The 24,415-nt window shown below is 39.5% G+C and overlaps 1 protein-coding gene across 2 annotated transcripts in view; it reads left to right on the top strand.

The window, feature by feature from the left end:
• Positions 1-24,415, top strand: part of LOC124167877 — a 64,174-nt gene that overhangs the window by 3,943 nt on the left and 35,816 nt on the right. The window contains exon 1 of one of the 2 annotated variants that reach the window (XM_046545934.1): positions 14,289-14,384. The exons of the other annotated variant lie outside the window; for it this stretch is intronic. The gene's annotated coding sequence lies outside the window, so the exon portion shown is untranslated. Of the gene's footprint in view, positions 1-14,288; positions 14,385-24,415 lie in introns of those variants that run through there. 2 annotated transcript variants of the gene reach the window in all.

The raw sequence follows: 24,415 nt of genomic DNA, 5'->3' as shown, positions 1-24,415 counted from the left end.
CTATTTCGATTCCATATGGGATTTGAACCCGCTTCCTTCTATTCTGTTGTCAATTGCTCTAATGCTACAGTCAAAAAACACACCTCCCATGTCGGTTGTGCCCTTCAAATTCACTTCCGTTAATGCAATACACGAGCCAGAATTACTATGTTACGGAAAGGAAAATGGCTGCCATCCCTCCCCTTTTTTTCGACACTCGTAAGTAATTTTCTTGTCGTTCCGATCGCCCAGGCATCATTCTTGATATAACTTTTAGATTTTCTATTTATTTTTGCACAAAATATACTTTCAAGTGCAAGCAGAATGATTCAAGTTCCGTTTACTACTCCAATAAATTATTATCTCTAGAGAAATTTTCTAGAGTCCCTCATCTGTGTTTTTTCCAACAAAAAGTTGGCAACTTTTTCTGGTACTCGGAGAAAAAAAACCGCATTTCGCTCACATGTTATGTTTTGTGATTATCCCAGGATTTAAGTATTGAGAAGTACTATTTACCCAGTAGTTCTCAATATACATTCCAATTTTAAATTGAGGTCAAATCTAGTTTCGGAGAGGAAGCAAATGTACTTATGTTGCAGCTTTCACTCGTACACGTTTAGGAACACCACCTTTAAATTACCATAATATTGTGTGCAAGGCACCTACGTATATTTCCTCGGAACTTCGTAAAAAGATTTTGGAGCGTATTATTCGCGGCTACAGAATCTCGTGTTTGTCATCAGAAGGATGCATCAAGTAAACGGATACTTTTATGCACAAATTCAGGCTATTATTTCTTGACTGTCTCTGAAATATGACACAATTCAATTAAACATGAAAGTTCCTCTAAAAGCCTCATCCAAAAGTGCTAAGGACATTCACAGGCTTCATTCCACTATAGGCATTGTATTTGCGAGCGCTGGACATCGTATGACCAATTCATCGGCGAGATGCTTGTTATACAGAGACTAAGTGGCAAGAGCTCTCTCCGAAATGAGGAAAATAAAATAATTAAGTTTAAAAGCTAATTTAACTGTGATAGGGACCTTTTCATCTCAATTCAGACAGGTATTGCAAAATCATGTCTGGCGATCATAACCGATTTCCTTGAAAGTTGTGTACGTGCAAGCAGTATCCTTATGATGAATAATTATTCCTTTATCTCAGCATAGCACGGAACCGTTTATAAAGTATTATCCTTTTAAAATTGCTGATTCAGGACTTAGAGTAAAAAATGGATAATAACATAAATGCTAATTACTAAGGAACCATTGTTTAGAAGAAACGGCATTTATGCACATTCTGACATTAATTTTATGTAATTTGAAATATTAATAAGCAAATAGGACTTGTTTAAACAATAAAAAATAGTAATCGTTTAACAATTCATCGCTAAAAAAGCCGCCTTTTATTTGCTTTCAAAAATTTCAGTGGTTAGTTAAATGTTCTGCTATCAAGACTTGTTTAAACAATAAAAATTAGTAATTGTTTAACAATTCATCGCTAAAAAAAGCCCGCCTTTTATTTGCTATGAAAAATTTCAGTGGTTAGTTCTGCTATTCTGCTGTTCTGCTATCAATTCAAAAAATAAAAAAGTAGTTCAAAAAATAAAAGTAGTATTTTTATACTTTTTGTTTTAAGGCATGTTTTCGATCCAATGCAATCCTATCGTGCGCCAAGATTGCATACCTTGGAGGGGAAAATGAAGATTCATTCTACTTAGCATGCACGAGGGATAAAAAGTTCATACCCGAATAATTGGTAAAATCCACTGGCTGAATGCAAGTTCAATCTGGTGTACTTCCATGGCGGCAAATGTGTAGCTATAGCCATAGGCGGATCCAGGGGGGGGGGCTTAGGGGCACGTGCCCCCCCCCAGACCCTCAAAAATATGCAAGATTTTTAATACGGTCCCATTATGATTGCGTTCGTTTTGTATTACGAGGTATCGTTGTGCCCCACCCAGAACAAAATCCTGGATACCGCCTTGGTTGTGCCCCTCCCAGAAAAAAAATCCAGGATCCGCCCCTGGCTATAGCCTAATTTAAAATGAGTTTAAGTAAGCATGCGTTGATCTTCCCACCTTTTCTGCTATTGCTCCATTATTTCAAGATATTGTTGGCCTGAGCACGAGTTAAAGATATAGGCATACCCTAAAAGCCGAAATCACTTCACTTGAGTTTGGCGAACATTCCTGAAGTAGTCTGATAGGCGCAATCGCTTCTCGTTACCGCGGTAACGCTCTGCATTGGTGCCAGAGAAATTTTATCGACAATAAATGATAGTCTCTGGAGGGTCGTATCTAAGGGAGGGAATCTAGCCCCCATCCTCCTGAATTGAGGATCAATGCACACCAGTGGTGCTAAACATAAGATAATGAAAGTTCTAATTAATTTGCCCGTTGAAATCTTGAGTGAGTCTCTTACTAGGCGCGTACAATACATTTCCATTTTGTTCGGACCTAATATTTTGTAGACGTAGTTAATAATATGGAGGGCTGAGAAACATATTGGTGTAAGTCAGTGGCGCCGACTCCATGGGGCCCGAGCCCCCTCAAAAATTCGTTATGGGTTTAGGAAAAAATGTGTCAGGCTTGTCGATTTTCCCCGGAGTGTCCAGATATCGAGATTCGAGTTATCAGGGTTCTAATGTTGACCATATGACTCTTCTAAAATGCTTAAAAAACTTAAAACTCACCACTTATCTAATTTCCCGGGGCAAGATCCCCGGTTTGCCCCCCCCCCCCAATATTTTTTGTAAGTCGGCAACCGTGGTGTAAGTCAATTGTTGTTGATTTTAAGATATCTAGGGCAACCGACTCCAAAATAGTCTAACTACGTAGAAATACAATGTTATAGTCATAGTTACACTTGGAACCGCCGGTTAAGCAGCACATACTGGGAGCCCTCAACACAATTCTAACTTCTTTGAAAATTATTATGGAAAAACTTTCATTTTTTGGCTACTATATACCAATATATTTCTAAGCCTTCCATATAGAGTGTTGGAGGCCAGCGATTATCGCTTCTTCTTCCTTTAAGATGGCTCCCTCTATCTTCTGTTCCTTCTGCCACCAAGCGACTCTAGGTGAAGCTTTTCAGAGCTCATCTGTATTCACTTGACACCGGACAAAAGAAGCTCTGCCCATCCATTTAAGGCTCACCAAAAGATGTACGCCCGCACGCAGGGACCAAATACAAGCGGCGAAAAGTGACGTTGTAGGGCATGAAAATCAAGAAGTCATGTAGAAGTCAAGGTGCGAGGATTTTCTGCATGTTTTTTTCCATGTATATTATCAACATGCTGTATGTATAAAAAATATTTTATCTTTAATTTCTTTACGAAAAAATGATGAATTTTTAGATATATATTCAGTAGGCTTCTCGTAATTTTTGCAGTTGCCAATAATGTTAATGTTACCAGTTATTCACATTTTCTCAGTAATTTCTGCCTATTAGCTCTTGCATTTATTAGGATCAGTTTTGCGTCTGTTTTGTGCTACAACAGCTACCTCGACTTCAGATTATTCGAAAGTTGCCGTAAAATAGGTCAGTTAAACTAATGAATTCAAATGAAAGAGTTCGTTAACTTCGGGTTTTATTTACTTTTTTTGGGGAAAATCGCGAAACCGGCCCATAGATTTAATATTTTATGTAAGTTCCTGAGTAAATTTACGCGATTTTGATATAAAGTGGAACACAGGTAACGGCAGAAAAAAATTACCTAAGGAAAATAATATTAGGGATTTCAGTGAAGTGTGTGAAGAGACATCTGAAGAAATTTTAAAAATCCGCTCGTTAGTTAATTTTTAAAAAGTTACGTTAATTTTTTCAACACGTCGGCGGGGTTCGGCTAAGCGCGCCGGGCGTTTGATACTCACCACTCGCTTCACTCTCTCGTGCGATGAGCTGTGTTATGTTTTCATTGATATTTATAGGTCGTGTAGCCAAGTGCGGCTCCAGGATTTCCTTGAGGAGGGGGCGCGACGGGCTGCTTACCCCTCCCCCCACTCTCTCTCTATCTCTCATGATGTGGCATACTAGCGTCAAAATAAGATAAGAGTTTCGGCATTATAGTTGAGAAATAATGAAGGAACTGGTACAAATTGTTTGGTTTTGATGAGCGAATTGCACCGAATACACCGAGAAAATTGCAAAAGCCCGTGTTATTTTATGGAAAAAGTTGTAAAAGTAATTTCCGATTTACGTGTGGAATTTCAAACGATCTGTATATTTTTCGTTCCAAGCGGGAGACACAAGCTTTGAATAGACGTTCGAATCGTAGATTTCGATGGAGAGTTGAGAGTTGAGAAATAGGGCGAGAAAATAAAAAAAAACGCTGTGCAATCTTATGGGAAAATTGTGAGTATAATTTACGACTCATGTATTATTTATGCACTTTCAAATATGATCAAATCATGAAAACAGAGAATCCACACCAAATGCAGCAAACCCCATTCCTGTAGATCAAAAATTGAGAGAGAAAAAGCAGACATAAGCGTAACATTTATAAATAGAGGGTAGTCTACGGTACATGATGCGAGTTCGCATTTTATACCCCTTGACAAAAGTGCTTAGCGGGCGAAATGAAGTTTTCTCTTCAATATATTAAATTCCAATTTTACCCATAAGTATTTAACTTTTGGATTTCAGGAACTATTGTATGATTGATCAAGAAAATACAACTGAAGTCGACAGTAAAATCATTTGCCGCATTTCATTTGAATATCTTGGAAAATATTTTTGAGAAGTTATTATAGAGATTATTATCAAGTATTTATAAATACAATCATGTGCACACACAAAGTTCCATGGCAGTTTTCATTGGTTTCATGTCATTAAATTCCGGATTTTTTTTTCAAAAAAGTTATCTCATTATCTAATTCCGTTAACATTGTACTTTTATTTTTTTTTCAATAACGGTGTATATTTATCACATATTTTTTCAAGCATGCTTTCTAACGAGTCCGAATTTTTTATTTCCATGAAAACAGCTGGGATTAGTGTATTCAACTTGAAGCACTCTATTGACTCTCCAGCAAATCTGTCCTTGATATCCGTATTTACGTAATCTAAGATGGGAATATAGATTATTTTTCCCAATACGCGATTATATCGCCTTCATCATTGGTAGCCGGGTAATTTGCTCGATTCTTTTGTCGATTGGCTGCACGTGGAATGCGGATTTGAACATTCATATCCTCCATCATTTTCTTAGCCTTTGCAAAAATTCCAGACAAAATTTTATAAGAGTTCATCCGCTTATCCTTTAGTACTTCAAAAGTTTGGTAAACTTTCTTTTAGCTTGAAAAACATCTACAGTTTCATTTAGCAAATATCTGCTTAAAATATAAATTGCACTAAAAACATCACTCAGACTATATACAGTTCAAATGAATTCACAGTTACAAATTGATAACAATAAATATCTTCCTTTAGTTGCCGTTTTATAATCATCCCACTTTGACACTTTTTCGAGAACTTTGGCAATATCATGTAAGTCGTCTCTATAAGTTAAAATAGCTTTTTGCCTTTCTAGCCATTTAGTCTCACAGTTACCTGTCATTTGATGACCTAAGATATCAACAATGGTTTTATTACGTTTACTTGATGCTTTAAAAAGTCGCGGGAAGAGATGTCGAATCTTGTTCCTTTGAATCATTTTCTAGCCGAGGCTTCTTCCTTATTAGCCACCTAACCATTTTGCATATCTATGCAAATAAATTTAGATCTACGCGTACACAAAGAAAGAGAAATCAGTTTGATAACATAAAAAAAGAATACAACCCCAAAACGAATGCAACTGTCCAAGCTCACGTGTGATTGATGAATTACTCCAACCGTTTCAGAGAGAAACTCTTCAACTTTAGAATGTGTCGTCAGAGGAAATCTTCAACAATTTTTGCTCGTAATTGTACAGAGCTCCAACTTGAAACAGCAGGCCAGCAAAACAGATACCTGCGCTCCACCTTTGTGCTGCTTGACCGTGCGCACGAGTGGAAACGATCGATGAATCTGTTGTCGGAGTTGCAGACTTTCAAATTCGAATCATAGATCTGGCAAGCTCATCTAAGGAATATATAGTTGCAGAAATTTTCTACAAAGAAAATAAACTCGCCTGCCGATAGTGAAACAAATTATTCGGAACATCTCAACTTCGAGAAAAACTTTCTGGCTGTAGGAACGATGTACCGTAGAATGGGGTGACTTCGGCCACACGCGCTTCGCTTCACAAATTGATACTTGGTAGCAAAATGGGTGACAAGCCATCATTTCATTCTCGCCTTTCCTGGCATAGGCAAGAGGAGATTGCAAGCAGCAAAAAAATTCCGTCAGTCACCGCCCAGGGGGGGGGGGGGTGCGCGCCCCCCGCGCCCCCTGGCTGGAGCCGCCCCTGCGTGTAGCCAGTGCTGTAGTTGAGGCGGTACGATCCGGTACGGCGTACCCCCTAAAATCAAAACTCGTTATAAGCGTATCGGTTAAACTACCTTTTAAAATCTGTAAAAAAAATTGCCCTACTGTAAATTGTCCAATGGATTACAGAAATAAAAATCGGGATATGATTAATTACTTGTTCAGAGTTATCTCGTGGCACAACTTGGATCAAATATAAGAGTTTGAGTTTGACATTTCAATCGCGGCCAGATATATAATACATGTTCAGCTATTGGCAAATTTTGGTAAGTACCGCCTAAATTTTATTCCCAACTACAGCACTGCGTGTAGCGTTGTAATAGTCTGGACATTGTACCGAATCAATAGAAAATCGTGCAATTTATGTTGTTTCTTTGGATATTTCTCAAAAGCACTCCAAATTCACACTCTTGAACCCAATATCAAATGCATTTTTATAACAAAGAACCCATATGATATGTCAAATAGAGCTCGATGAGTATAATTTTGCATTTCATGCGCATTGATACTTGTTTCTTGCGTCCCAAGCCGCCTTTGAACCTTTGAGTATATTGAACGGAAACTATTCATACCACAGAATATAATTCTCTTCAGATCTCTCTCGGTATTCACTATGAGATGCGTGGGTTAAAAAGTCTGTAGAAAAACCTTGCTATTACCCCAATTACTTAACCTTCCTCTTCGTTTTAGAGAGACTGTGGGAAAACTCTTGTTTTTGAATGCATCCTTTGCCATGCCTCGAATTTTTTCCAACTTCCTTCCAATATTATGCAAACCTTCCATAAACTTATGGCCTTATTTATTATTTGTTGGTTTGTATTCAGTTTTTGTCTCATCATTAATGTAAACGCGTACTGATCACGGCGAACTTTCGGTAAAAAGGTTCATAATATTCCAATAACGTGTATAGTAAATAGCTGCTGCCCATGCAACGTTTCTATAAAACAGATTTTCTGCACTAAGCTTTGCCATGTGGATTTATTATAAGTAAATTCGATTTAATGGAATTAATGGAATTCTGGAAATATTTTACCGATATTTCAGGAATATTTTACCGATGAAATTGCCACGAGAAACAGGCTTGTGGAATTCATGTAACTTATAAAGGTTGAAATGGATCGCGTTCACAGCTAATATCTCTGATGAAAGTAGGTACTCCTTCCTAATTGCAAATGGCGCCTTTGTCAGAGCTCACACATTATCAAACATTAATCTCTATAGATTACAAGCTCTTCACAACCTCGCGGTCGTATAATCTTATATCGTATGTCTTCATAACCTTTTTATCACAATTTGCGTTAGGAGTGCATTAGTGCTTGCGAGTCTTTACGACTGGCTCAATGCAAATAGTGTACATATAACTTTAGATTTAAAATAAATTGATTGCATATTAAGTTTTATTTTTCTCTATTTTATTGCAAGAAGCTATGATTTTTTTTCATTATTTTATTATTTTTTTCTATTTATCGTGGACAATAAACATTGAGTTTAATGATGTTTGTGTCTCCCCGCCGTGATGTCGCTGCGATCGCAGTATCATTGGAGTACGTGTGGAGTGTTGACTTGTCTGTAGATGGAATTATGAAAAATAAAAAAGAAGAAACTTTGTGCTTACACATGAAATATTTATACACACATTTACACGACCATGGTTTCAACGTAAGACGTCATCATCAGTTGATTGAAACCACTGATTGAGCTCCCCTGATGATAACGTCTTACGTTGAAATCATGGTCGTGTAAATGTGTGAATAAATATTTCATGTGAAGGCACGAAGTTTCTTCTTTTTCATTTTTCATAATAAATAGCTTTCACAAATTTAATCCTAAAACCATGAATTTTGTAGATGGCATGTCGTTAACGCATAGTGTAAAGAGTAGTGGACCTAAAATTGATCCTTGCGGAACGCCTACTTCCTTCGGACGCAAGGATAAGGTTTTTGCTTCGGCGAAACAGAATTTCCTTTGTTTCAAATAGCCTTAGACGAAAATAATATCGGAGGGAGGGAATTTGAGTTGATGGAGTTTATAAATTAGGCCCCTGTGCCGCACTCCATCAAACACCCTGGCAATTTCTAAAAATACCGCGTCGGTCGTGAGTCGGCGTTTATAACTATGGCTAATTTTCTCCACCAGACGGAGAATCTGGTGAAAAGCGGACATTTTTCGTCGGAATCAGAGCTGATTAGGCCGGATGATATTGTTATCAGTAGAAAAAGATTCAAACCGGCGGAGAACAAGAATTTCGAGGATTTTAGACAGATTTGAAAGTAGAGGATTTGGGTGAGGGTTTTCAGGAATTTTAGTCTTTGCTGGGTTTGGGAGGAAGAATGACTTTTACTTGTTTCCAAGCACTAGGAAGATATGGAAGAGAATAGAAGAGATTAAAAAGATCGTAAATAAGAAAAAGAAAGTTTGAAGATCATCTGGAATATTTCAACTGAGCGTTAGAAATATTATACAAGCTGGGAGCTTTATTTGAAAGAAAGATAATTCAAAATACATATTTCAAACATCAGATGGATTTGCGATGGGAATGAAAGCAGGAAACAGACGGAAGGGTTTCAAAGAAGGAATTAATTGTGGGTTCAATTGGTGAATGCGAAGAGTCCAGTAACATAGTGTTTTGCAGATGATCATCTTGGATTTAGACTTTTTGAGCGGCATCAGAAACTAAAAGTAGAGTCGGAAGTGAGCGGGTGGAGGAAAATTTTCTCCGAATTTTTTAAACGCTTGATAGTTCGCCGGATTGGCTTAGCATGACATTTGTTTGGATTTTCAAGGGATTTGCTACATAATATTTCTAGGTAATGTTACTAAAATTACAGATTTATTTTTTGACAGTGTTTGAGGGTTTGTTATAATAGGGTGGTTTCCTATTATTTTTTTATTGCCTAAATCGAAAGATTACTACTCCTGGAGTACGTATTTCACGCTTTTAGATTTTTAAATGACGATATCCATTTTTCGCGATTAAATGAAAAGTGAAAATTATCAAGCGCGCGAAAATGCGACGGGTAAGTATGAATGCCGGGAAAATTCCCGTGTGACGTCGTTCTGGTTCCCGCTGCCGCAAGTGAGGTGACCTTGGGGCGAGGCTCTGAGCGCTGATACGATGCAGGCTGCTAGCAGGTAGGTACCAAGCTAGCTGGTAGCGCTTGGATTAAATAAGGATTATTAATATCTTATCAAACGAAGAAAACTTTCCGACCTTAGCCAGTTTTAATAGGTGATTATTTAGACATGTTTCCCTGAGCTCTGTGCCTCATGCATGCATTGGTAACCTCAGACGATGTAAAACTCCTATCTAAGTCCCTGTGACGTCACGTGGAGTGGCATCGCATGGACGCCAATCTGTCCTTTTTCAAATGAGGATAAAATTGACCCTTGCCATTCGTCTAAATCGGTATTTCTAAAACCAAGTAATTTGTATATTATGAATACACTAATGGTGGGTAAGGAATCGCAATCGATGCCTTTCGTTTTCTTTGATGAAGGAAACTACCCTATTAACTTTACCTGCGGGGACTCGCGATCTTTGCCACCGTGGACGAGCGGCGCTTGATGTGCGTGACTAAAATATGAGGGAGTTTGTCAGGCCTTTTGTCACGGGGAGTGAAGGAGCGCGAAACACGGCGTTTTGCTGAGTGATGTGCGGTGGTGATAATTTCCGCTTGCTTATCGGTTACTGCAGGAGTGGGTTTTGAAATTGGAGAAATAGAGGAAAGGGAATCATTCAGAAAGATAACATAGCTATCCCAGTCTCTGACGGCAAAATTGTTTTATTTGATAAGGGAATGGAAAATTTTAACGGTAAGTGATCTGAAAGAACATACAGATGGAGTGAATTTAATGGGGTGATTGTAGGAAAGTCCGACATAAATACTATCGCAACGCCGCGGAGCATAGTGAGTGCGGAAAGAGGAAAGTCGAGAACTGATGTCAGTGAACCACGTTAGCGATTCTCTGACATCATTTGGTTGATTATCGGAGGCAGGATGTGGGTTTTCGGACGGAAGTGATGGTAACCGGGTGGTTTCCCATTAATTTTTTGTTGCCTAAATCGAAAGATTATTACTCCTGGAGTAAGGCAATTGATACGTTGAACTGGGGTAAAACCCTCGTTCGCTCACAATTGAAAACCATTGATTTAAAGCGTCCTCGACATTTGGATCCTTACCTTGAAGTTTGCGTTTCAGAGGTGGTGCTTGCTTTCCATTGTAGCTCCTTTCTTCTCTCGGTCTATGCTGTTGCTGCAATAACCGAGCCATCGTCGATTTTGGTACCCCATTTATCACAACCAAACGGCGATGACTGGATTGGGGATAATTTTTAATTTTGTCCCGTATAGCGATTTTCAGCCAGTAAAAGGTCCTCACTCAAGAAAAGGAGTGATATTCAATTTCCGGCACTTAAAAAATGTCACTTATTCAATGTTCATTTACATGTAAAACACGATATAAATCCCACCACTGACACTGGTTTTAGTCTTTTAGTTCTCAAATGACTAGATGCGAGTGATGAGAAAAATGGCATCTGTGCATGCGTCAACTACTGCGATGGGGCTTGGAAAAAGAGAAAGGAAGGAAAAAACATGTAATTTTCTAATGACGATAGCTCAGTTTAACAGTGGAAAGGAGGAGTGTTGATTGACCATATCATTCAATTAACTTTTGTACAAGATGTAGCAAACATAACGCTCTTTGTAAGCAACATCGTTCATCTCGACCAGTCTTCTCTGCTCCACATCAGCAAGTTATCCGTAGAAATTAGCCCGCACCCGCTCGTAAACCCTCACCACGGTTTTCTCCACATTTTTCTCACTATCCTGAGTTATTTTAATCATCTCTAGCCCAACTACCGCCACTCGAGTCCTCTCTTAAAAAAGAAGCTGCGTTGATTTATGTATCATGGTCTAGAAACGGAATCCGAATCTTTTCACGGATAGTATTACAACAAGAGATTTAAGAATAAGACAAGAATAGGTACTCTTGTGAAAAATAAGACTAAATCAGAGGATCAGAATGTTAAAAAACAGCATTCTAATATGAAAAAAACTTTATTTCGTCGCCAGTATAGAGTCAATGTTGACGAGTTATGGCCCAATAAAGAGGCAGGCTGTCCCAGTTAAGCGGAGAAAACTCTAGGAGCATTGGATTCTGTTATTCAAGATCTGCCCCAATTAAGCGGCTGCCCCAACTAACCGGTGGGTCCATTAACTGGAATTTACTGTATTAAATGGGACTTGGAGTTGGGACAGAATTTTTTTTGTGATTTTCTCCATTAGACCATCGTGTCTCGGAGTTAGGACGATAATTTGTTTTGTCTTCCTCTGAATACGTCCATCTTCTCTCTGGATTTTCTCATTACTCACTTGGTGGATCCATTTGTGTGTATCATTCTTCTGCATTAGATACTGTTTTTAGGATTCTTCCACTTTCAACTTTTTTCGGTATTGTAAAGTCTACTTCAGGCGTGACAGGCGTTCAAGGAAAATTTCTGTGCTTCAAATGATTTCGCTCAGCATATTCCAATATCGTTTATTATAGGAATAGGTTTAAAAATTTTCAGCGTCATAATTTTTCTGAACGCCACAAGATATGGACCAATATATTATCAACGTTAAATATTTTATCTAACCTAGTGGAATAATCAGTATTGTCGCTTAAAAGGACGGGAATGCGTTTTAACCTAATTGAATATAAAACTTGTGCATTTTAATGAATGTTCTTTCCTTTCCTTCAGGTGAATTCCAAATCGCAAGCATTATAAAACGAGGATCAAGTGTGATATTCGAACGTAAAACATTGTTGATTTCATTTGTTGTATTTATTTCTGATGTTTGGATGTATCTCATAAATACCTTCATTGATCTTAATGCTATTATTAACTCTCAATTTCTACGTGCCGAGACTATTAAAATCGACTGCACTGTTTGAGTTTAAAGCAAATTGTTGCGTTATAGCCTTCGAATTTTTATCCATGCTGTGGTGACATCCTCCTTGAAGCTCCTTCGAGATTGTGTATGCCTTAACGAAAAAGCGCACACTTCCTTATGCCTTCTTCGCCGCTTCATCTGTAGCATTTATCATGTCATAATGTCTTGGGTGAAATTGGAAGAATGCCATCCATTGTCTCAAATCGTCGTCTCTACTAAAACTATCTTATTTTTGGAAGAGGAAAAAGTCTGCGAGACACATATCGGGTAATTAGGGTAGGTTAAGGAGGACCTTTTTCTTCTGCTAAATATATTCTCGCCAGCAGTGGTGTCATGGTGCCGGAACGCGTCAGAACGCCGTTCTGTCACTGGTTAACAAAATAAATAACACAGAGGGTAATATTTCACTTCTAAAAAAATTTAAGGAAAATACGTTCCCTCACTACTAATTTTGCCATGACGTCGCTGCTCGCCAGCGTAGCGTGAAGCTGCCGCCTTTCAGTACGCCCCGCGAGCGTTATTACTGAGGGAGCGTTATTATGGAGCGTTCCCCCGAAATGATGAAATGAAGAAAAATAATAGCCCATAGGCGGATCTAGGGGGGGCATGGGGGCACGTGCCCCCCCCCCCCCCCCCCAGAACCTTAAAAAATATGGAAAATTTTAATAAAGTCCCATTATCATTGCGTTCGTTTTGTATTACGAGGTAACCTTGTGCCCCCGCCAGAACAAAATCCTGGACACGGCCTTGCTTGTGCCCCACCCCCCAGAAAGAAATCCTGGATCCGCCCCTGCCCCAGCCTGTTCAATGATTTTGGTTTAATGAATAATACTCGATGGCAATGCAGCAGTATGCAGTGATACTTCGGAATGTATATTTAAATACGTAAAAATAGATATAAGTAAAATAGTTAACCGGTATTTACAGCTGCAACGCGCGTGCGGCGCGCCAATGGATGAAAGTTCTTGAAGGGATTGGAACTCATAGAATAAAATGGGCGAGGGCAACGATATATTTAAAGATATAATATCATGGGGTAACCTTCGAAGCAATTCATGAGGACACCATGCAGAAACAATGATAGTAACGTGATAATGGACTTCAATTCTGGTTGTCGACTAGAAACAAAAAAAGGGGAGTATTGTAATTACAGTGGTGGCTATACATATAATCTTTGATAGTGGCGTTCGTTCGTACCTACGCGTCGTCGCTCCCGATGTTTCGCCCCAAGTACTTATTGTGTTCTCAATGTGTGTTGTGTATTTTGATTTGTGAAGTAGGGTTTCCCACTGTCCCTATCTGGGATTTTTCTTCCTCATAGAAAAATCTCCCCGGGATGGTGGCAGAGAAATTGCGTACGCATGGTTTCGCTAGGTAGGGCCCCCTTTGCTTCCATAGCGCTGGGGTGCTTTATCCCTACTCCCACTTCCTTCCAGCCCTTTCTCTTCCCTGGAGGCGTCGGCGGGCTCCGATCGCGACGGCGCCTCCATCCTTTTTCCTTCCCGTCCAGCCCCTCCCCGGGTGATCGGGCGAATAAGCCACGAGCTTGGGTCCCGGCCCCGGTGGTTGTAACCCCAAGAGGGTTCCCCTTGAACCCTCATGATTCCTGTGAAGTAGGGTACGTGTCGTCGTTTCCGAATTTCTTCGTGAATACCTTTCCTGGGCGAGTGTTTTTGCAATCCGTGTTGACTAACTTTGTGAATTAAGGGCACTTTGGTCGCCCCGATTTTCTTCACGAGGACATATCTTGGGCGATTTTGTTTCATGTTTGTGTATTAATGTTCATTTGTTGAATTAAAAAGGGAACGTTACCACTTATTTAAAAATAAGTTAGCTTTGCCTTATATTGATTGCCCTCTTTATTTATTTCCAACTTCTCCGTAAACAGCACATTAAGGCCTTTACAACGGAGGATTAGCAAAGGACGTCACAAACATCCATGCCCTGAATAGGAACCACCTACCCAGGCGGGATTCGAAGCCACCACCCCTGGTTTGGCAAGCGAGGACTTTACCCCACCGCCACCGAGGCCAAAACTGAGACCTTCTTTAATTGTAAGTATCGATCCCTCATCTGAAGTTGTTGCTTAGTACTTGCGTATTTTGTTATAACTATTGGTTATACAACTCCCTAAGGAGGTGATTCGAGGACAGTGGAAACGAGACACCTAGGGCGGGCTCGCGGGTTACACTCCTGGGGCAGGGACTGTAAGCGCTAGCTTTTTTCCCATGCCCGCAGGAGGGGAAGGACAGGAAGGAACAAGGAAGGAGGAGCCGCCGCGATAGGAGCCCGACGACGCCTCGTGGGAGGGGATAGGGAAGGAAGGGATCGGACGAGGAATCCCGCACCGTCACAAAGGCGGGCGGGTCCTACTAACAGCGAAACCAAGCTTACGCAATTAATGTTCTAACGATCTTGGAGGACCATTCTATGAGGAAGAAGGATCCAACGATCAAATTGTTAGATTGAATCGAGGACAGCTTACAATGGGCTATAACCAGGGATGGCAAGTGAAGCGAAACGAAAATGTCTCGCTTCGACCCGGAGGGAAACGAAAATACGAGGTCTAGGTTTAGTTTCGTTCCTGCACCAAATTGAAATCACCAAGGAGTTTAGTGTCGACCCGGGACGAAAATTTAATCCCGGGAACGAAACGAAATTAATCGAAACTCCGCGACTGAAGTGGCAACAGAAATCAGCCTTCTATGGGATGGAATTGGGCCTACTCTATGCAGTCCCCTTGGTGTCAGCGATGGTTTCAGTAATTGAGAAAAGGACGTGACGAGAAGGGATGATGGCAAGTGAAACGAAACGAAAATTTTTCGTTTCAACCCTGAGGGAAACGTAAATACAAGATCTAGGTTTAGTTTCGTTCCCGCACGAAATTAAAATCACCAAGGAGTTTAGTTTCGTCAGGGACATAGTTTCTATACGAGTAGATAGAAGTTTTACATCGTCTGAGATTACCAATGCATGCATGTGGCACAGAGCTCAGGGAAACATGTCTTAATAATCACCTATTAAAACTGGCTATGGTCGGAAAGTTTCCTTCGTTTGATAGGTTATTAATAATCCTTATTTATGTCAAGCGCTATCTGTAAAGGCCGTTTTACACGGTACACGGAATTGCGCAGTCTGACGTACGTGTGAAGGCGCAATCAAAATTTCGTCGTGTAAAGCGGTGAATTTCTAGAACACATGCGAGAATGCGTGGATGCGAGACGGAAAAATAGCCCCTGTTCTAATTTCGTTCATGCATTCGCGCAATTCGACGCCATTTTAGAAATTAATGCAGCTCGAACCTGCGCAATTCCGTGTACCGTGTAAAACGGCCTTAAGAAGCCTGCATCATGCGGCGCTTATAGCCTCGCACCAAGGTAGCCCTACACGGCGGCAGCCGGAACCAGAAATACGTGTCACGGCCTTTTCCCAGCATTCATACTTAGCCGTCGCGTTTTCGCGCGCTTGAAAATTTTCACTTTTCAATTAATCGCGAAAAATAGATGCCGTAATTTAAAAATCTAAAAGCGCGAAATACATACTCCAGGAGAAATAATCTTTCGATTTAGGCAATTAGCAAAATAGGAAACCACCCTATTGAGTATTTTCGTCTTTTTATAGCAAGCATTCACGACTATTATGCCGATTATGGCATTAATTTTACATCGTTATTCGTTTGTTCGTTTCTCAACACAGAGGAGCAGATATACAGTCGCCGATTGATATATATGCCGCTATGTAGAAAGCGTAAACTGAGGCGAGTCGTACGACTTTTATTGATGGCTATCGAATTTCAAGTTAGAAAATTAAGGAATTTTCTTTAACGGTCCATGTATAGGTTATTATTAATGAAATTTAATTGTATCAGTCCATTTTCGAATTCAAGTCCATTGCAAGCTAGTTTTGACATTGGAGACTTCCGCGATTATTTCGAGAAAATATAGAATCATATTTATTAGCGGTGATTATTTCAAAGTTAATTAAAACGGTAATATAATACTAGTGAGAATAAAAGTGTTCTAGCCGGAGAGCGGGTTGATTCACGGTGTGATGCGTAAGAAATGGCGTAGTCAGTGTCATTAATCATTTTTAACAAATTAAATTGTAATTAGCATTTCAACTCCGAACCAAAATGGTCCCCTTAACGCCTTTTTCTAGGATTAGGCTGATGCCGACGCCGGGTTTCTCTCCACCCTTCCCACCCAACCCTTCCTTCATGGCGCATATAACCTTAGCTGTCGGTCGCCGTCTCCAAATGCCATACCATTTCATCCAAAATAGACAAGATTTTTAATACGGTTATCATTACGTTCGTTATATTTTTTGTATTACGTAGCCTCAATCATTTGATTTATTATTAATAACTTTCATATCAAAATAAGGAGAATATTTTGTACAGTAACTGTAGTGTGTTGTTTTTAATCTCATATATGAGAAGACCTATCAGACCCTTGTGCCCCCCCCCCCCCAGAAAAAAATCTTGGATCGCCCCTGCATACCGTCATAATAATATGGTCTGGAACAGTACAGGAACAGATCACCTCCATAGAATTTTAATATGTATAAGCATATCGCCTGTATCGTATTTCTACATAATTTATTTCTTGTATGTATTTATGTTCTTCGTGTATGTATTTATGTATAATATGGGAGGCGGATCGCCGCACGGGAGAATATTTACAAATTTTAAAAATCCATGTATGAGTCGTCACTAAATGATGTTTTTGGAATTGCCAGTAAGGTACTTCTAGGAGATAAAATAAAAATTTGGTTGAATTCTCGGAAGGAGAATTTGAAAAAAATTGATTATTATTTGAAAAATGTAATATCAATACTAATCATACCATTTTATCAATTTTAACATATTGTCTTACGCAAAGTCTTGAAAATATGCCCTAAATTATGGCGGTAAAAAAATTTGGTGGAGAAATAGAGCGAATTATATGATTCTTGGCACTTCTATTTGCTGAAATTGAAAAAATAACATGTACATAAAATGCGTGAACTCTTTTTCTCAAAACTATCAGTGTGTTAATTTGATGAGAATACAGAGATATACAGAAATTTTCATCAAACCTCATATCTTAAGGGGAAAATGTGTGTTGATTAGAAGTGGAATTACCGACCCATGTGGCAAATCTTGAGAATAAATGCATCGCTCTCGCTTAATTGCCACGCTGGGGATATTTATGAAAACCGACGAAACTGCTCCCAGAGTGTAAAGTGGCCATACGTTCCGGTTTGGCCGGGAAAGCCCCGATTTAGACCGCTTTTAAAAGCGTCTTATCGGTTTCCGAAAAATTTCTACAGTGTCGCGTCTTCGTGCAAAAATTATGGGAATTATGTTTTCATAATTAAAATGTATAACAGAAAGCGTTGGCGATAAGATTTAATAGTTCAATTTGTCAAATTAGGAAAATAACAATAATAATAAAAATAATTTTTGTTTTGAATTTACGAATCCATTTTCATGGAACAGGGCTATAAGTTTTCGGAATTCTTTAAGGGCTCCCCCCACCCTGTACTAAGATCCAGGGGGCAGCTAGGAATTAAGGCTGGGGGGGGGTATGGAATAAGGTAAGGTACAACTAATACTAGGGGTATGGAATACCGGCCAGGGCAAGCGGGAGGTGCGAGATTAATAAATAGCGGAATTTTAATATAAATGACTCAAAATGGTGAGTTTTACGGCTTTCTGAGGTATATTAAAGCTACATAATTTTATTAAGCCTTACACTAGTCTATAAGTAATAGTAATCCAATTAAGTAAAATTGATTAAACTTAAAAATTTCGCTGAGGTTTGGGGGGAGGGGGGTTATCCCCCAAAACCCTCCCCTCGCTGTGCCTCTGCTAAGATGTCCCTGTAAAACTAGAAATGAGATCTAAGGTCCCGGTCTAGGCCAAAACATTTTTGCCCACCTTACCTAGGTGGCAACAAAAATAAACCTTCGACAGAACGCACTGGTACCTCCTCCCTGTGGGTGTGTCCTCTTGGTTTGACGTTATCGTAATTTCCGGTTATTTGACTTCATCTGACACCTAAGTGCTAATATTATCCGCAAAACATACATGGGGATAGTTGGCCGTACTTCGCAAGTGATGTACTGTCACGTATTTCCTCAGTTTTATTTCTTGTTCCGACTCGTCGATCACTCGTTGAGGAGAGTCGAATGCGAATAAAGCAGGCGCCGAGACTCAGTCCATGGATATTTGGTTAAGACCTCTTCTAAAATCCACCTCGCCGTTGAGTCTAAAAACAAAACTGCTCCTTTACAATAGCTGCATCAAACCTCTCCTATCGTACGCATCCCCGGCCTGGCTCCACGCTGCAACGACTCAACCTGAAATGGATACAATCTGCCGAGAACGTAATTGTGAGAAGAATTGTCGGGGCACCGTGGTTCGTCTCCAATAGAAAAACATCAGGAAAGACCTGAAGATTACTCCCCTTCTCACCACCTTAAAATCTTACCAACCGAAATTTGAAAAATCTTTTGCAGCGACGCAAAATGATCTATTGCAAACCCTTTGGGATTACACCCCTTCTGAAAACGCCAAACAAACGCCAAAGTCCCTAAAACTACCCTTATCCCCTCCCATATTCCCTCCCCCACTTAAGCAAGTCTACGATGTGCAGTGATCAGAACGAGAATTGAAAATGCCAGAACCTAATATTTGCCATGAAACTCTCAGTAGACAGCTATAACAGCTGGGAACTCGAGTCTACACAAAAGCCGCGAAAAATCGGCGTGGCGTGGCGTCCATGGATATTTGGTTTATCCTGTGTCTGAGGTTGACGCGCCCTTGAGTAGATATCGTCGCTTCGCCAAGAAGGGGGAGACCGTGTTGGGTGACGTCATGTTTTTGAGTCGTTGATGCTTCCTTGGTTATGCGCATGCGTCCAATTCCTCTATTTTTATGTCTAAGCGAGAGCTCAGAAGGAATCATCAATTTACTAACTGTCACTTCGATAAGCGCGCCTCGGTAAATTTGCTGCAGATTCTATGTGGCGTCAGGGGCGCAGCTAGGAATTAAGGATAGGGGGTGTTTTAGGAGCAGCAACTAGTCCTTGGTTGTGTGGTATACCTGCCAGGGTAAGCGGGAGATGCGGGGGCCCTCCCCAAGAAAATTTATAAGATAAATGGTTCAAAATGGTGAGTTTTATGGCTTTCTGAGGGATATTTTATTAATCCTAACACTCTTCTATAAGTAATTAATCAAATTAAGTAAAATGGATTAAACTTGACAGTTTCTCTCAGCTTTGGGGGGGTGGGGGGTTTATCCCTTTTCGTCAAAGTCATTCTGTAAATATCATCTAACGTTCTAATTAAACTTCTTGATAGCATATTTTCAGAGAAAACCAACGATTTCAGCAACAACCAACGATGAAACAAGAAGGGCTTATGCATGTCAAAAGTAACTCAATTGGGTAAGCCATTATAATTGGGAACGAGTTATTCAAAAATATTAAAATGATTGTTTTTGAACAGTTTTTAATACCCTTTCCTTAATGAGAAAAGAAGTCATCTTTTGCAGAATGAAAAAAATTAAGATTACTCCGGTTTCGAACCCTCCCAGAACTTTGACGCAATTTCGCACATGGGATAAACTCTTACTGCCTTTGGGATAAACATGGGATAAACTCATACAGCCTTTTTAATAAGCCTATCCCTCTTGTAACCTCCCACTGCGACCTAGGCGTGATATTTGATGACAAATTAAAATTTCAGGATCATATTTCGATGATCGTGAAAAGAGCAATGGCCATTGTTGGTATGCTATATCGACTTACAGACCTTCACGACCCTACCGCTTTAAGAACAGTTTCTTTCGGATGTATTCTCCCCATACTAGAATACTGCTCACCAGTTTGGTCTACCGCCTGCCCCACTACTCTAAACTTGCTCAACCGTCCTGTAAACTTCTTTCTTGCTGTTGCCCGCCATCGAATCCCCACACTCAGATATTACGCCCGTGACGCTATCCTTTCCTCCCTCAGGATATCTAACATAACAAGCCGCCTTGTCTTATCTGACCTCATGTTTCTGCATAGAATCATTAGCGGTTCTCTACGGACAAACGAAATTCTTCCTCTTTTCCGTTTTCATATTCCTCCTCGCCCCTTACGAAACAACTCTCTGCTTCACATTCCGCGATTCCGTCTCTCCATCTCTCAACGCTCTCTGTTCTACCGAATCCCCTCCTTGTTTAACTCCATAGCTTCAAAAATCCCTTACCTGGACCTATTTTCCTCTGACAGTAGTTAAAAAGCCACCTTAAAATGCCATCTGAATAATTCACCATTGTCTAATCAATAGTGCCCCTCCTTATGTTTAATAATTTTGTTTTCTGTTAGTTTTTATTTTCTGTGCTATTGTTTTTTATCTATTAGGTATTATTTATTTAAAGAACAGCCAATGTAAAAGCCTTTGTACCGTTTTTGGTGATGAAATAAATAAATAAATAAACCTTCTCGGCCACGGAGCCACTTCTTTGTGAAGTAAGTAGCGAGTCCAAATATGAATCTAAATCGAGGAAAAACCTCGCCACAGAGCCCGAAAAAGCACTCCGACGGCCCAACGTGTGCGTGGGTGTGAATTTGATCAGTGAGAACTATCTGCGAGAACTTTTGCCCCAGGGGTTTGACTTCCGTTTTTCTAGACCGGTCCATTCGCGTTCGTCGTCGTCTGCTCTTGGTGGTGTAAAGTCTTAGGATTACTGCTTGCCTCATGTGCCAACCATCCAAGTTTTCACCGAATCGGTCCCATCAGTAAAATGGGGCTCGTTGGTGTCTACATATCGACCGCTCATAGCCGCAAAGTAATATCTCAAAAAATCATTCCATACAGGCGTATCTTGAATTTATGTTTCAGAAAATCCAATCTGTAAAATTTGAGACATATCTGAATTTTTTTCGATGGAATCGTATTTCAGACTACCAGTCAACAATGAACGAAATTTCAGATACGATTACATGGCTCAAATTTTACGCAAACGATTTTCTAGACTAGAATTTCAAGATACGCTTGAATAGAATCATTTTTTGAGATGCTACTTTATGGCAATTAGCGGTCGATATGGTTGAAAGCGAAAATGCAATTCCAGAAAAGAAAAACCTTATCACTCTAGAGTCCCGAAACTTTCCCAGAATAGGGTAGTTTCATTCATCAAAGGAAACGAAAGGCATTGATTGCGATTCGTTACCCACCATTAGTGTATTCATAATAAACAAATTATTTGGTTTTAGAAATCCCAGTTTAGACGAATATTAATGGTCAATTTTAAACTCATTTGAAAAAGACCCGATAGGCGCCCATGAAATGCCACTCCACATGACGTCACAGGGACCTAGATGCTATACGAGTAGTTAGGAGTTTTACATCGTCTGAAATTACCAATGTATGCATGTGGCACAGAGCTCTGGGAAACACCTCTTAATAATCACCTTTTAAAATTGCTTATGGTCAGAAAGTTTCCTTCGTTTGATAGGGTATTAATAATCCTTAATTATGCCAAGCGCTACCTACTAGCATACGCTCATAGCAAGGTCGGTAAAGGATGGGGTTAGGCAATGCCACCATGGTTACCTCACACGGCGACAGCCGGAACCAGAAATACGTGCCACGGGCTTTTCCCTTCATTCATACTCACCCGTCGCGTTTTCGCGCGCTCGAAAATTTTCACTTTTCAATTTATCGCAAAAAATAGATATCGTCATTTAAAAATCTTGAAAGCGTGAAATACGTACTCCAGGAGTAATGATCTTTCGGTTTAGGCAATAAAAATAATAGGAAACCACCCTATTGACGTCGATTCTGCTTAACCAAGCCCCCAATGCGAAGCACATCAAACACTGCATGCGTCTAGTAAGGGCCTTTTTGCGTATTGATGCTGAAAGTTTTCATTTTTTTACCGAGAGTTGAAAAATTTCTTCATGAGAATGATAGGAGCATCAAGAAAATTTCGAATTGTGTCTTACGAATTATTCCTGTAATTTTGTTTGAACTTCGATGCCGTCTATTTGAAAGTGAAGTTTTCTGATCAAAAAGAATTTCGAATCTCCTCAAGGAAGACGTTGAGATCGAATGTCTTCCTCGTGGAGAATTCGGTGGCTGTGTTTTAATCGATGCCATGGTTCTTCATTAAAAGGGAGAAAATAAACATAAAATAATGTTTATGATGGCCTGATGAAGACAATCGTCGAAGGACAAGTGGAAGGCAAGAATGGAAAAGGAAGACCTCGGACAAAATATATGGAACAAATAAAGAGAGATGTGAAAGAGAAGAAATACGTAGGTGTGAAAATATTAGCTGATAGGAGAACTGAGTGGAGAGCTGCGTCAAACCAATCCTAGGATTGTTGACCAGTGATGATGATGATGATAAATAAAACACGCATCTTCCAAAACAGTATAAAATGCGTTCAACAGTTAAAAATAAGCTTTTTATCAGTCGGAGAGTAAAGGGTGGGAGCTTATCAGGTTTTGATAATAATATTGCGTGCCAATCCTTACTCACTTATCAGCTATGAGGCTCTTCTACACCAGGTTCTAATTAACCTAATCAGCAGCCACGCCTTATTTTCAGAGTGATGAAAAGCTTATTTTTTTATTTTTTGGGGAATTTCTTACTGTTTTTTTTTGGGAAAGGCATGCTTTTCATCTTTTTTATTTTATTTTTTTAAATGTTTTAGGGCTGCCAAAGGCTTGGACCTAACTGATGAACCTTAGACCCTTCGATCGTTACAAATGCCCTCTACGTACCGCTGCTATTCTCATGAAATCAGAAAGTTAATAATGGCCAATTGAGAATCAAAAGTTAATGGGGAAAGTTTTAGAGGAAGAATATCAATTATTTTTCCAGTGAATTAAACCTAATCTGTTAATTCATTTTATTTCATCACGCATTTAGAGGCAACAAAGATTCTAGCAGCGGAGAAAAATCACATATAAACCAGAAAATATCCACAAAAATGGTCACCTCCGTGGTAAACCACGGAATGTAGTAATTTTCCTACAGCCTACGTTCTCCATTTCCCTGTCCCTTCTGCGAGAGACGAAGCTTCGGCATATTTAGGAGACATCTCCACTTAATTTCACGATCGATCAAGGATTTTAATTTTTTTACGCTGAGCATCTAATATTTACGTAGAAATAGCTTTTTGTAGAAATCAGTATTGGCTGAGTATTGCCTCGATTAGGCGCATTCAATTTTAAACGGCGCCAAAATCCTATGCCTATCTTATGGTTCCTGGGATAGATTAGTGAAAGAGGCAATAGAAATATGTCTCGAGGAGATAAAGCTTAACAGAGACCCAGAGCAGAACATCAGCCAAATATGGAGACAGTCGATTGATAAAATACAACGATCACGGACTCAATTCAAATTCCAACGCCCCTGAGCCAATTTGAATCGGCAGGCTAACAATGGGTCTCAACCGTCCTTTGGCCAGCTCAATATAAAAAGCTCGTGTGGAGCAAACTCAACAGTCAGCAGAGTACCAAAAATGCACGAGCTCATTAAGACGCAAGCTGTGTGACTTCAAAACTCCCTTGCACGCAACACGCTTACAGAAAAATTATGGGATTGCCCAGCACATTTCAAACGCTTCAAAAGCAACAGACTTCCAAAAGAAATATTAATTCGCTAATCCCGAATTCTTTCCTATGTCTTTCCGTCCTACATTATTATTGTATTTTGTATATTGTATTTTGTATTCAGTGTGCTTCCGTTGTTGTCTTGGCATTGGACCTCAGCCTTGGCAAGAAGTCACGCTTATAAATTGTTTAATTGGTGATTGAAAAAAAAGAAAAAAAATACTGCATAATAAAAAAAAGAAGTAGAATTGTTCCAAAAGAAAAAAAATGATGATAAATACAGAAAAACTATTGCAAAAAAATAAAAAAAGAACAAAACGCTTAGCAATGCAAAAAAATAAAATAAAATGCAAAAATCTTAGAAAAATTGATATATTACTAAATCAAAAATGTTTTGGGCCAATCAGGGCCCTTTCCCGACGTCCGATGTCAGTTACGTTTAGTTCTTGTGATTTTAGTGTGCTTTTTCACGCACTCACTAGCAGCC

The sequence above is a fragment of the Ischnura elegans genome, chromosome 11 (assembly GCF_921293095.1).
Source record: "Ischnura elegans chromosome 11, ioIscEleg1.1, whole genome shotgun sequence".
NCBI classification, from domain to species: Eukaryota; Metazoa; Arthropoda; class Insecta; order Odonata; family Coenagrionidae; genus Ischnura; species Ischnura elegans.
The sequence above is the reverse complement of the archived record's forward strand: the minus strand, read 5'-3'. Positions and strand labels throughout refer to the sequence as shown.